Source organism: Rana temporaria, chromosome 9, assembly GCF_905171775.1.
Source record: "Rana temporaria chromosome 9, aRanTem1.1, whole genome shotgun sequence".
Taxonomy (NCBI): Eukaryota; Metazoa; Chordata; class Amphibia; order Anura; family Ranidae; genus Rana; species Rana temporaria.
The window spans coordinates 161740113-161756226 of NC_053497.1; positions in this window are offsets into that span (position 1 = coordinate 161740113).

Genomic DNA, 16114 nt, shown 5'->3' on the forward strand with positions numbered 1-16114 from the left:
GGGAAAGAGATAGAAAATAGATATGTATGTTGGCTATAACTCGGATGTATGTATAGATATGAATACATGTATAGATATAAAGGAGTATGAGTATACTAAGGGCACTAAACGGTGTAAGAGGGTATTACCCCATTTTCTTAAGGCTATTAGTTGCATATATACATTATGACGCATAGATTGTTTAATGATATAAATGAATGAATAGAATAATGCAGATAAGATTTAGGATGTTATGTACAATTAATCGTCTGTTTCTATGGGTAAGCAGGTAGATACAATTTTATCCTGGAATGTTAGGGGTTTGCACGATCCCAGAAAAAGGTCTGCTTTATTTTCTTTTTTTTTTGCAACAAAATCCTACAATTATATGCTTGCAGGAATCTCACCTCACTTTAGATCAAGGGTCTCAAACTGGTGGCCCTCCAGCTGTTGTAAAACTACAAGTCCCATCATGCCTCTGCCTGTGGGAGTCATGCTGGTAACTGTCATTCTTGCAATGCCTCATTGGACTTGTAGTTTTGCAACAGCTGGAGGGCCGCCAGTTTGAGACGCCTGCTTTAGATACTACCCAATTGCTAAGTATGACTAAGTACCCTCTGCAGTATCACTCGGTTCATACTAGATATTCCAGGGGGGTTAGTATATTGTTCTCTAGAAACACGGCATTTGTTAAACAAGATGCATTAGTAGATCCCGAGGGCAGGTTTATTTTTTTAATGGGGAAGTGGGAATCTTGTTTATGTGTTATTGCTAATATATATGTACCGCCACCTTTTACGTTGACAGTACTGCAATGTCTGGCCAGGTTTCTGGCCAAACATCCGCAGCTACCTGTATATGTCCTTGGAGATCTTAATAGTGCAATGGATATCTCTTTGGATATATACAAAAAGTTCTCTCCACAGGGACCTAGGGAGCATACCTCACTGGCTAGATTTGTAACCGAGCTGGGATTGGTAGATCTGTGGAGATGTAAATATCCCCTTCACGCCCAGTTTTCTTGTCACTCCCTGACTCATTTCACACTGTCTCGTATAGACTTTGCCCTGGGTAATGACTTAACGCTTTCTTTCAACCCAGTGGTAACATATTTGGCCAGGGGCTTGTCTGACCACTCCCCGGTGAAGCTTTCTCTGGATCTGCATAAAACATGTCTCCCTATGCATTGGAAATTGAACCCTTTTTGGTTTCGGTTATTTACCGATTTGGGGAGCATGCGGACACAGATTCAATATTTTTTGGATGATAACAAATTATCAGCTGCGCCTGGGGTGGTATGGGACACGCTAAAAGCCTTTATCAGGGGGATGTGTATAAAATAAATTAGTCTTATTAAAACAAGGAATAGGCAGTGGGCTTATGAGGCTGAAAGGGCAGTGAAAAAAGCAGAGGAGTTGTATTTACAGGACCCCAAGCCCGAATATGAAGGGAAGTGGAAGGATGCGCAAAAGCTCTATCGCACTATCCACCTACAAAAAGCTGATAATAAGAGATTTTTCACCTCCCAAACATATTTTGAGGAGGGAGAAAAAAAACGGCCATATGTTAGCTATGATAGCTAGGTCCCAGCAGCCATCTCAATTGGTACATAGTATTAAGACATTAACCCAACTGACGGTCACGGACACGCCCTCCATACTGAAGGAGTTTTACTCCTTCTATCAAGACTTATACTCCTCTAAGGTGAGATATCCAATGGACGATTTGATACGTTTCTTGGACTCCATTACAATCCCCTGCCTTGAGGAGGCGGATAGGGAGCGTCTTAATGCCCCTTTTTCCCTTGAAGAATTTCAGAATGCGCTGGCTACCTTTCCAAACTCAAAAGCCCCGGGAAATGATGGATTGCCAATCGAACTATATAAAAAGTTTTGCGGAGTGCTCCTGTCGGAGCTACTCCATACGCTTGAAGATGCATTTGACTCGGGTACTCTACCTAGATCTATGTATGAAGCTGTAGTGGTGGTAATATTGAAACCGGGGAAGGACCCTGAAAAAAACGATTCATACAGGCCTATTTCACTGTTGAATACGGACTTGAAACTCCTCACAAGAGTAATTGCTATGCGACTCTCGGCGGTGGTGGCTGCACTGGTGCATCCGGATCAGTCCGGTTTTATACCAGATAGATCTACGGCAAATAATTTGCGACGACTTTTTTCTTAATATGCAGATCCCCACTGACAATCATGGACATAGAGCGATACTTTCGTTGGATGCCGCTAAGGCTTTCGATAGTGTGGAGTGTGAGTATCTGTGGAAAGTGCCGGAGAAGTTTAGATTGGGTGAGAATATTATCTCTTGGATTAAGCTGCTATATAAATCACCCAAAGCGTGTATTCGAATAAATAACACTGTTTCAGCCTCCTTTGAGTTACAGAGGGGAACGAGGCAGGGTTGCCCCCTGTCCCCCCCTGCTTTTTGCCTTGGCCTTAGAACCTTTGGCGGTGGCTATAGGGGGGAATCCAGAAATACAGGGATTTAGGCGGGGAGAACTAGAGGATAAATTGGCATTATATGCAGATGATGCGCTGTTGTTTCTAGGTGACATGTCTACATCCCTGACCCACCTTATGGAATTGGTTCATACTTTTGGAACCTTCTCCGGTTTCAAAATGAATTGGGATAAATCTACCCTTCTTCCACTAGATCCGCTCTTGGGACCTTTACCGCAGATTGCTGACCAGATTAAAATTGTGAATAAATTTTAATATTTAGGTATTGTGGTTCACCCTAATTTAGATCAATATATCAAGTTGAATGTGGAACCCATTCTTAAAAAATTTCAGGAAAAAACAACGAGCTGGATCAAGCTGCCGCTGTTCGTTGTCGGGCGCTGTAACTTGATCAAAGTTATCTGGAATCCTCAGTTACTCTACGTGCTCCATAATGCTCCTATATGGATCCCTGCCCAAGTGTTTAAGAAATGCAACACTATATATCGAGCATTAATATGGAGGAAACTGATTCCAAGAATTTAATTAGAAACCTTACAGGAGAGGAGGGATTTGGGAGGCCTAGCAGTACCAAACCCATTTTTTTATTTTATCGCGGCAGTTACAACATTTGGCAGGATGGTTGTGCCCGGGATCCTTGGACCCCATATGGTGAGAGTCCAGGTAACCGGAGATAATTTGGTGGAATGTATAGAGGCGGGGGAACTGGGGGCTATGGACCAGTACCCCACACTTATACTTATAGATAAGATTTGGAACAAAACTAAACACCTGCAATATATGGGATATACTAGCTGGTCACGTATATGGAGGAATAGTAACTATCCAGAACTTTATAAACTACAAAATTTCATTGACTGGGAGAAATGGGGAGTAAAATACATTTCACAATTATATGATGGAGGGGTGCTTAGGGACTTTCAGTCCCTACGTGAGGAATTTGATCTACCCAATACACTTTTTTTTTCAATACTTACAACTGCGACATGCTATTTTTACGCAGGCTACAACATCTACATGGGAGTTTACTAGGCCGATAATGCTTATGAAGTTAACTATGGCGCCCTCTAGGAAAGGACAAATTTCGTCTCTGTATAGCGCGCTTCTTGGACAGGTTTCTATGGCGATGAAATGTAGAGCTGACTGGGGGGACGACATAGGATGTATTACTGACGATGAATGGAATACAATACTAGGTAATGTCCCCAAGATAACATTATCATCAACTCAGCTTTTTATTATCCATTGCACATATTGTACACCTGAAAAGCTGTATAAATGGCGTAGAAGGGAGGACCCATTTTGAGAACATATGGGATCCCTGGCTGAATACTCCAGGGCTGGCACCACTGCGGCTGATGCAAAGTAGAACCCCTGAAGATAGAGCTGCAGCGGCCATTAGACCGGCGTAGAACAAAATAGGCTTGAAGGGTAGTGGAGGGAAGATGGAGAAAAAAGAAGGGAAAAAGGGGAGGAATAGAAAATGTGTACGAAGGGTACACTTGAGGTTTTGAGACATAAGGTACCCAATAGTGTTGAAGAATACAGAGGTGCTGAACGGTTATGTATGTGTTTTTGAATACACGTTAAACCTGTAGTGCAATATAACATGTAACATTTTGAATTGTATTTTAAAGAATAATGATTTTTTTCTACCAAGTATGCTTTGTATGTCAAAAACGTAATAAAAAAAGTATCTGATTAAAAAAAAACTATCAGGTGCTAAAAAAAAATGTTTTCATTACAAATTCTGTACGGAACAACTGCACATTGCTATACACCCTTTCCAGCAAACTATTCATTGTATCGCTCCCAGGAATGGTACCTTTTAACATTAATACATGCGAGTATTTGTGATTAATAAATTCTACACTATCCCTTTTTTCTTTTCAGGAAAAGATTGATTGGGCACATGGAGGCTGTCCATGGGGAGGCGCCGCTAGAAAGCCAACATTAACGGACATGTGCCACAGTGCCAGCACACAGATGAGGAACTCTTCACATGCGGACACACGTTATGTGCACTTCTGTGCCCAGTTTCAGAAATAGTGCCAAGCACCTTATTTAAGGGAAGGACTAATGTTCGGTAATTGTTTGATGATTTTCTACTTCCCTTGTTATCTGACCTTCCATTGCCAATACAGATTGCTTCTGACCATGCTCTGTGACTTCAGCTGGTCTCTGATCATGCGTTGCTGCATTTCTGATCCTGACCTCGGCCTGCTAGCTGACCACAATTCCTCTCACACCTCCAAGTTCAACCCTGGACTAGCTACTGACCTTGTCCCTGCTGATCACCTGTGCTAACCCTGGCTTGCATCCTAACCCCCTTCCAGAGCCTGACAACTACCTGCACGTACCACTGATAGGACTTCTTCAAAGTACCCAAGGACAATCTTCCAGGTGCCACCCTGCAGACTGCCAGCCACAGTTATTCATGGTGTATCTGCAACACTGCTGGCTATAGCTGTCCATAGCTCAAATTTTCTATCTGGTCCACTGGCATTCGTGATACTTTGTGCCTTGCTCCTCTGTCTCAACACTCAGGGGTGCTCAGATTGAGCCGCAAGGGGAGCTCTTTCATCACTTCTGCCTCCAACCAAAGTATATACACACACACACACACACACACACACACACACACACACACACCCCATAGCTCAAAGTTTCTGAAAAATGCAATTCCAGCTAACCTCACTTTTTTTTCTCCTACATCGCTCCCATATTCTTCTAATTCTTACTTTAGATCAGTTCTCTGTCATTCACTAAATGCAGCCAAAGCTTGCACCCCCCTGAAATGGGGGGGGGGGGGGAACAACTTCCCCACCTACCAAATTGATATGGCTCAATAAGGTGGTGGAAATCAGGAAGATGGAAGACAGTAGCGGGGGGTCACCATGCCTAAGGAGGGCCGTAAAGCTCCCATCATATTTGCCTCGACTGTGCTGACCATCTGAGCTCTCCTAGTCGGTGCAGTAGCAACCACACAGAGCCTTTTAGCTGTATGACAGTGACATGAACAGCTGACAGATCGGCTCTGTGTGGCTGCTACTGCACTGCCTAGGAGAGAAACTCAACATCCCACCGCCCCCCTAGTTGCTAGGAACATCTGTTTGCCACACCCACAGCGAGCACAGCACTTAGGACTTCCCTTTCCACCTCTCAGCTACTGTGATGCTATAGCCATGCTGCTTAACCTCCCTGGCGGTATGATTATTTCAGAAAAAAGGTGCTGAAAGCAGTACCATTATTTGCAAATAAATTTGGCGCATTATACTGTAGGCCTGTAATTCTTAGGAATAACTCATTTAAATCTGACCAAAACAAGAGACTAGTAGGCATCCCGGGTATGACTTTTAAAAACAAAATTATAATATAATAAATAATTATAACAAGTAATAATATAATTAAAATAAAAATTACTCAATAATGTAATCAACTCAAAATCACTGACATTTGCTCAGTTGCAGAATTGTCGCTGTCATTACTTTTAATTTTTTATGACAAATTTCCCCACAAATCGCTATCGCACAATTCTGCAAGTGATTATAATTTATTATCGCTGTTTTCTAGCTGCTCTAAAACCATTTTTGACATAAAGGGACACTTTTGGTTGCTATGGACAATCTACAGTTTTCAGGCAGAAAGAACCGTTTTTATTATATAAAAGTACGTAGGGCACTGGGCAGACCACTAAGGACAAAGGGGATGTGTATTTTTTTTTTTACATACAGTACTGTAATCTACAAGATTACTGTATGTAATGTGTTTGTTTACTTTTTTTGAATTTGGCGCCGTTCTCCGCCCCCGTGCGTCGGAGGCACTGTGTGAATCGAGCGAGGTCCCGCTCACACAGAGCGGTGACATCGCTGGATCCAGGGACAAGGTAAGTAACTTTGTCTGCTGCTGCAGCGAGGAGAGTCTGACTCGGGGTTACCGCTTTTGGTATAAAAATCTCACCCCGAGTCAGACTCGGGAATACCGCTAGGAGGGTTAAAGTAAGGGGGGCACACTGATGCAAGGGGGGGGGGGACAGATGTTAGCAGGAGAAAACATATATATCTGTGCTCAAATCCCAAAAGCTTGTACAAACTCTCAGGTGCTAAAGGGATGTGACCACATATTAACACTAAAAAGTTTGGATGGCCCCTCTACACACTGCTATACACCCTTTCCAGCCAATTATGCAATGAAAAAGAGGGAACTTTAGTTCACACAGATTGCAATATATATTTAAGCCCCCTTATGACCACTCCTACACGGCTTTGCAATTTTTAACCATGACATGCTGGGTATCTATTTACTCAGTGTAACATCTTTTTTTTTTTATTAATTAGATAATGTTTGTATTCACTAAAAGAGTATTTTGTATTTGTTCAACATAGAAATTTTTTTTTCAGGGTCCCTGCTTTAAAAAAATAAACACAAAATATAATATATTTGTGTTTAGAGGTCCTATGTAATTTCCTAGCAAATAAATGCAGTTTTTCGTTTTTACACGTGTAAGAGAAATGTCAAAATTTGCCTGAACTGGAAGTGGTTAAACATTATTGATTAGCTGTCCTTTACATCTTTGCTAAGGCGAGCAGTTTGTTTTTCCAGTAATACCATAGCCCCAGTGTACTGTATATACTAATGTTCTTGATTACTATGGTTATACCTAAACAGTTACAATATATGACACATGTATTTTACAAGGTATGACTTTGCCTTAATGCATTGCACAAGCCCAGAATCATATGCATCAGACATCTCTACACAGAACCTGAAACGAAAGGGAGTTTGTGGTATAATATCAATCTTTGTTCCTTAGGAAGTTTAGCCACATGTGCACAAAATTTTTCACAACCATCCATTAGCAGGTCGCTTCAAAACCGGTAAGACATTGAAGCTGATCCAACGCTCCTTGTCATGGCCCCATCTCAGTCAAGACTAAGGACTACGTAAGATATTGCACAAAATGTATTTGCAACAAAGGTGCTCAATCTACGCAAGGCACAAACACCCTTTGACAGTTTTTACCTCCTTTCTTGTGATTGTGGCCCTTGTACCCAATATGTCCCACCTCTCTTGATAATTGTAAACAAGACAAATACAAAAGGAAAAATCAGTAAAAGAAGATCCCACATTTTAGGTTGTCACCAGAAAACTAAGAGGGAAAATCCTGAAATAGCAACACTCTGGTGACCTAGGGGTACCCAAGGAATTACAGTGGAACCTCAGATTGCAAGTAATCTGTTAACAAGCATTTTGCAATACAAGCAATTTTTTTTAAAATCCTGACTCTGCCTGTGAGTGTTGTCTTGCAAAACAAGCAAGATTCAAGCCTCTGTGGTGTGCAGTACCGCATTTGGCCAGAGGTGTGGGGCACCAGTGACTCAAAGCCGTTCAGAAATACTCCGTTCCTGAGCCTGAGGGGCACTGAGTATTTCAGAGTCTCATGGATAGCGGGAAGGGGGGGGGGGGGGGGGGGGGAAGGAACTTAGGACTTTTATATGAGGCATAGGAATTGTAAGTCCAATGTCTCCATTCCTATATAGCAGTTATGCTGAAAAAAGGTTGGGACTTTAGATAAAACATGCACCTAGACGGTAATAATGGGCAATAGGCATCTGGCAGCAGTCAGACGCCTATTGTCCGTTATCACCTTCTAGGTGCATGTTTCATCTAAATTCCCAACCTTTTTTCCGCATAACTATTTCTGAGTCTCTCCGGCGCCTGCCCACACTGGCCACATGCAGTAATCAATGTGGAACGAATTATCTGTTTTCATTGACTTCTATGAGGAAACTCGCTTTGATATGCGAGTGCTTTGGATTACAAGCATTCTCCTGGAACAGATTATGCTTATAATCCAAGGTTCCACTGTACCTTAATTTCGGGCAAATCCTGCTAATTTCCTGTTTTGGCTATGGGAGAGGAAGTGAAGGAAAATCTTCCCAATGAGACACAGATGGCAAAAAAATAACAGACAGGGGTTAGGATCCTCCAATACTTTATCCAAATGAAAAAATAAATAAAAAATAAGTTTTGCCTATAATTCTACGTTAGCCATCAGGGAGGGGAAAAAAAACAAACAAGATAAATATGCATTTTAATTCCAACATCGCTCTATTGCGGTATTTATCATTACTTTATTAAAATACAAGACAAAATCTTGAAGGGAAAACAATCTATCACTACAATATTTAAAATGTACAAGTCCAAAAACTGCAGATTGGTAAATTCTACATCTGAAAACAAAAAAGCCTTTGCCAATGCTTGTTATTGAAATATTTGCATTAAAACTTATTGAATGAAGGTAGAATTACTCTTTTGCATGCACAACACAATGCATTATACACAAGTCCTGTAATAACTTTGCTGCTGAAAGAACAAAAGATATATAAAAAAAAAAAAAAGTATGTTTAACAAAGAATGCTAGGTTGCAAAAATTGTAAAATTGCTCATTATAAAACTGCGTCAGAACAAAAGAACAGCATACTGAATTTGTAATTTGACACCGACACAAAAAAGATTTAGTTTTCATTGCACCTACTGACCCACCACATTGCACGAGTAAGATGTAAAAAATAACCCCATATCAGGCAAGAAATCAAATGAAACAAATTTCAGTATATAGTAGTAGAAAGGTGGTTTCTGAATCAACTGGGTTACATAATTTTGCAAATTATCACTGTTCTTCAAATGCATGCACTTGATGGTGTAGGCAGCCATTTTGGAGTCCAAGTTAACAGTTAACGGAATGTGTTATTTTTATTCCCATCTTCTTTTCAAATGATCTAAAAGAATCACAAAACTCTGGATGTTGAATGTTCACAGAGTACCACCTATGAAATTATGCCTGCACTTCAAAAATAGACATAAATAATAAAAATGCACTATTCCTGCCCTCAAAATAGTCTTACACGGCAGAAATATGTAGGCTGCCATTGCGGGCCTTGTTTTTAAAAGGCCATTTGTCTGGCTTCCTCAAATTCCGTATAAACATACTTTGTCCCAAGTCAGTGACTCAAAGCACCACCATGGTATTAAAGCAGACAGAATACTTGCAGGTCTCATCGCCAATCTTGGGGCTCCTGAAGAGCTAAGCTGGCTGGAGAATCTTCAGCATCCAACACTTCCAAAAATATCAGATTTGCAGCCCCCTCTACATGCTGTGGTTACATCCAATGGCCACCATGTTGCTACTGTGTCACACTGGTAAAAAAATAAATAAAGGGCCAGCAGAATGAACCAGAGCGTGCAGAGAGGAACAAGGCATCCAACAATTTTAGAATGTCAGTATGTTATGTTTATATATGTATATATTTTTTTATATTTTAAAAGAGAATTTTTTTTAAATCAAAACAAAGACCATGCAGGGTGCCTTGTACAGCCATATATAAATTAAAATCACTTACACCTGAAAACAATCAAATGCAGGTGCATGCATGGCAATATAACAAACCAATATGAAAATATAAACAATTTGGCCACACGATGCAGGCCGTCGGCCTGAACAACTGGCTGCAGACCCAGGCATAAAAGGCTGGCTGAATTTAGATTTTCCTGTTCGATCAGTGCCTATAGCAGTCAGTGTTGATCAGTGTATTATGACAGCAGGAAAAATATCACTGCTTTCAGAATACAAAAGATGCAGTGTGTGGATGGGAGAAAAAAAAAAAATATATAATTATGGGCTGCTTTAGTTTTATTTAAAAACAAAAAGTCAGTTTAAGCAACTATCATTTTCAAAAAAGGTTAAGAAAAAAAAAAAAAGACTATGATTAACTCATGACAAGGGTGCTTTAATACAAATGTATTTTTTGCAGAGTGTGTGTATATTATACATATATATAAATATATATATACACACACACATACACATACATACATACATACATACATACATACATACATACATACATATATATATATATATATATATATATATATATATATATATATATACACACACATACACACACATACACACACACACACATATATACACACACAGTATCCACCCCAGCCAATTTAACAGGTTTTAACTGCCCAGTCAGTCTATGCCCTTTTAAAGCATGCGATTCCATAAGAATGACCAGGAACAAGGAAAAGGAGGCGTAGGCTGACAAGTCCCAGCAGCATTCAGTTTGTTTTTTTATTTCTTTTTTTTAACCACATGCCGCCCACCATATGGCAAAATGACGGCAGCAAAGTGGTTTCAATATCCTGACTGGACGTCATATGACGTCCTCAGGATATTGGGCCACGCATCGCGGCGATGTTGTTGCAGGGTGTCAGTCTGACACCCCTCAACACCGATCTAGGTAGAGTCTGACGGAGACTCTTTACCACGTGATCAGCCGTGTCCAATCACGGCTGATCACGATGTAAACAGGAAAAGCCGGTAATTGCGAGTAGAGGAGAGCCGATCGGCTGCTCCTCTGAAAGGGGGGGGGGGGGGGTTTGCGCTGATCGATTATCAGCACAGCCCCCCCCCCCCCCCCCCGAGGATGCCCACACTGGACCACCAGGGATGCCAACCTAGACCACCAGGGATGACTATCAGAAATGAATGGATGCCAATCAGTGCCCACAATGGACATCACTGATTGGCATCCATTAGTACAACACATTGCAGTACATTCGTGCCACCTATCAGTGCCCATACGTGCCACCTATCAGTGAAGGAGAAAACGTACTTATTTACGTTTTGTTACCGAAAAAAAAAAAAAAAAAAAAGTACGTTTTATTTTTCTAAATTTTCGGCTATTTTTTTTAGACGAAAATAAAAACCCCAGAGTTGATCAAATGCCATCAAAAGAAAGCTCTATTTGTGGGAACAAAATGACAAAATGTTTGTGTACAGTGTAGCATGACTGCGCAATTGTCATTCAAAGTGCAGCAGCGCTGAAAGCTGAAAATTGGTCTGGGCAGGAAGGTGTGCAAGTGCCCTGTATGTATTCTGAAATTGCTAGCAGCTTGGATGTAATGTGATCCTCAGGCTTCACTAGTGAGCTTCGGACCTATAAAATGTCTGGTCTGTAATTCTGAATTTACTTTCTGCATACTTTTTCTAGGTCAATGACTTACACAGCAGCACAACTGGAGAATCAATTGAAAACGGACAACTTTGTCTTTTTTTTTTGAAAAAATTTCATACACGACAGTACAGGTATTTATCCAACAATTCCCCCTTTGATGGACAGTTCACAATGTTGAGAGCGTAATCACCTTTCTTTAGTTCCATAAAAGGATATCTCAACCCCAAAACAAAAATGTAATACTATATTGCAGCTTACCATTCCATAGTGGTGGATGCATTAGTTTTATTTTTGCAAACCAAGTTCATTTGTAGCAAGTACAAACAAATCTGTTGATCTTGTGCTGCATAAACTGTTGGCGCTATATAAATCCTGTATAATAAAATAATCTTGCCCTAGTAACTGCCTGTGCACTGAACTACAATTGTATCGGCATTCTCAGCTATCTTCTCTAAACTACAAAGCAATGCTCCTCTTTTTTTTGTGAAAATCAAAGGAGATTGGGGTGACAATGCTGCTTCTCCTTAGATACTGTGAAACAAGTTGCCCTAGGACAGAAACACTAATACAGTCAGTACATCTAAAAATAGCTAAAGTTAATACAATTTTTGTGGGGTTTACCGTAGGTATACTTCAAATAGACAACATTTCCAGCTCTGCCCATGTGTACATTATGCATTTGAAAAATGCAGTAAGAAAATCATCAGCTTGTCATTGTTGTATATAATGAGGCAGAATTGTAAGTTTTGCATACAATCTCCAGAGTCTCCTGGCGATATATAATTACCCAGGCAAGGATTCAGCAGATGACAACATAACAATGTTTTTTTGAGGAACTGATTGTTTAAATAATTTACACACAATTCTAACCTTTTCCACAAATGATTTGCCATCAATAAATAAGACAGAATTTTTGATTTCACCATAAAATAATTTTCTTGGAGTCTATTGAGAAACACAGAAAGTCATATACTGTTGAACTATACTGTGGCCTGCACTGAATTGAACACTGGTAAAAGTGCCGTTCTAATCACAGCATAACCCGTCCTATTTCCAGCATTTCATCATAACGTCACCATAAGGGTGGGACCTGAGTTTTACAGGGCGCACAAAAAACTATTTTTCTTCTCATCCGTTGAGGACACCAGCAGCCATATACTGTTGGGATGGCCAAAAGCAGTTAAACTGAGGGGTGGTCAACAGCAAACATCAGTTAACAGGCTCAATGTAAACAAAAACTGCCTAAAGGACGAACGTGGAAAGCCAAAACAGAGCTTGTACACCTCTCAAAAGACAGATGGAATGAAAACGAATGTTCTGTTAAGGGAAGACCAGACTCCTCAGGCTAGGCAAAGAAAAGAAAACAGGGGGTTCAAGAAAGAAGGGAGGTAGTGCATGATTTGAAAGACAACAAGGGCAGACATCATCCTCTTCAAAGTGAAAATGGTTCATGAAGAATTTCTGGGAAAGACTGATTTAGATGCAACTCTAAATGGGTGAACGGCGAACCCTACATACTCTTCGTGAACCAAGTGTGCGAGTTCCTTGGAATAAGCATTACAAAGAGCAAAAGGTCAATTTGTGTTTTCTATACAAGTGTTAGGGAAAGGAACAGCAGGCAGATCTTCTCGTTGAACAAAAAGTAATACAGATCCAACAGAGCCAAGAACCATGCTCAAATCCCACTGATTTGTAGAGGAAGGTGCTCCAAGGGGAACAGCTTAAGGGAAACATTTGTTGAAATAACCCATCTATCCTAGGACTCAAAGTCACATGACTGGAGGCACTTCTGTCTTCCCAGATCCAACACTGCATCATAATCCATGAAGCAACAGACTGGAGTCTTATCAGGATGGTGAAAAACATTCACCTGGGTAATAAATGGAAAACAAGGAAGTGCCCCAGAAGAGGCACTATAAAAAAAAAACACAAAAAAAAAAAAGGTCCTAAACCTAGACAAATTGATTTCACAGAGTCAATTAGCACTCCCTGTTACCATCAGGATGCCTGCATTAGTAATATAGCTTGTTCACCATTCAGATAGCACAGGTTAGTATGGGGCCCTCTTCAGTCATCCTTTGACTTGCAGCATAAGGATCCAAAAATTGCACCTAGGTGCATGGACCACCCCCAAATTTCCAGAATTAACTAGTTGGAAGAAACTGTCTCCAGATCACACGTGGCCGGAGCACGGCAGACAGGACTACAACACAGGGTTTCGTCCAAGTCAGGATGCAAACCACCACAACAGCTCATGCTTAAATAAGTCACGTTAGTACCTTGAAGAAGTCAGAGAAGGGTAAACATACAGTAGCCCCTTTAAAGAACCATACTGGGTAAAATGGTCTACAGGTAAACAGCATTTTCCTGTACCAATTCCTGACAAAGCAAAACCACTAGATGCACAGGGGCGAGACCGAGGAGTCAGAGCCCTGGTAGGATCAACAATTACCGGTTCCAGCAGACCATGTAGTTTACTGAAGATGGCTAGGAAGGAAGAAATTCTTTGGTGCAGCTCACAGTAGGTGATAAGGACATTGCATTTCTGGCCAGATTAAGTTATTTTCTGTATTTGCTGAAAATGTACCTAAAAACAATAATGTAGCCACTACATCAAAGGACTGTAAGCTGCAATATATTGAATTTTTGTTCTAGGGTTTAGTTATCCTTTAAAAAAGGGATGCAACACTCCACCACAGTTTGAAAGACAAAAGTCACAGCTAGAACAGTGAGATGGCCAGGGTCCACCAGTAAGGACAGGAATTAAAGGGATTCTGGCTGCTGGTCAGTAAAATCATTAAAAAGGAAGAAACACTGGCCTAGTGTTTCCCAACTTTCCTTGTTAAGATGGGTCATCAGCAGATCCACAGTGGAAAACAACGTTGTTTACGATAACATTTCTTACCAAAAAAGGCCTGCAAGTATTTGCAGCTCTGAACAACCGAAGACCAACAGACAGCAGGTTGATCCTCCAGATGCAGATTGAAGCATGAATTGCAGATATCAGTGCCTTTAGAATGCACCTAGCAATGTCCCTGGAAAAACATTTAGGTAGTGTCATTCACTACAGAAGGACCTTTCCCTCCAAATACAGGAAAAATGCAACAGTTTGACGCTAATGCAACCAAATGAAATGGTATGAAGCAAGGCAAGGTACTCTCAAAATCCAAGCAGCTGGTAGGTGCTGGGGGGTAGGATGGTAGAAAGTGACCAACGTGCCTGTTGACAGGCAAAGCAGCCTGAAGATTGGAGGTCCACATGCAAAGCAATACCAGCACTAGGGAGATGCTTCCTTGATACTGAATAGTGAGAAAGCGTGCAGGCATGAAAATTCTAAGGTTCCCAGTGGTATAAAGAATGAGGTAATTCCTGCTACTCACTGGGTAAGTTTTCAGAGACCAGGATAGTGCAGAGGCCATGCCAATGGCTCTGGACCTGAAAAGTACCTGTATGGAATTTCAGTGCCCTAAGGTTACCCATGCAATGTGCAGTCAAGAGGTGTCCAGGTACCACACTCTAGCAGCTATATGGATTGGCCTTTCCTTTATAGTAAAGAAGCTCCAGCAGTGAAGAACCTTGATTGAAGGAACAATTGAAGATAAAAATAATAATAAGAATAAAACTCCCCAGTAGAGCTGACGTAGAGACATACAACCACCCGAAGCATGCTGGGAATAGGACGGGTTATGCCAAGTTGAGTATAGAGAAAAAAAAAAAGAAAAACATTTCGGGAAAGAACACAAACTACTGGAAGGATTAAATATATTGAAATTATTGCTAAGATAAAAGTATAAAATACAGGCAGAACACTGCACACACGGACAGGGTTCAAAAACTATCTCCGCTTTGGAGGATATTTTCTTCTATACCAGGTGGTATATACTGAGAACTGCAAGCAGTATATCAATATATGGAAACGCAAGCACAATAAGTGTGGCAGTGAGCTCACTGTATAATAGCAGGGTCCCAGGTTAGGAAGAAACCAAGAGAATTATATAAATGCAAGCCGTCGGTGATAGCAATTACAGAGCCATGCAGTATAAGCTGAAGCACAGTAAGGCAAACCAAAAAATTATCAGCTTAAAAAAAAAAAAAGAATCTACTGTTCTTCAAAACACGATATGATGAATAATTAAGACAGGGAAATAATTCCTAACGGTTATATGTGTAATGTTGTTAGGAAAAGGCATTAGATAAGTGGATAGGTCTACCACCAAATAGCCATTATCATTAGCGGCTTGCATTTTTATAATTTATACTGTTGGATCCTTCCTAACCTGCTATTATGCAATGAGCTGACCGCTGCACTGTTGTGCTTTAATTTTCATACACCGATATATTGCTTGGAGTGTGTGTTACCCCTTCTCGGTCTAAAACTGGAAAAAAAGTTTTGCATTTAGTCGTTACGTTAAATTATTTGAAAATATTAGAAAAATACTGAAGGCTAAAACAACGGCAGAACACTGTGTACACATGGATAACCCACACTCCAAGCAATATATCGGTGTATGAAAATTAAAGCACAACAGTGCAGCGGTCAGCTCACTGCAACATCTGTCCGTTTTTATTGCAGTCTGTGCCAATTAGAGATTCATCCCATTTGTCCTGTTTACTGTTATCATTGAAAGC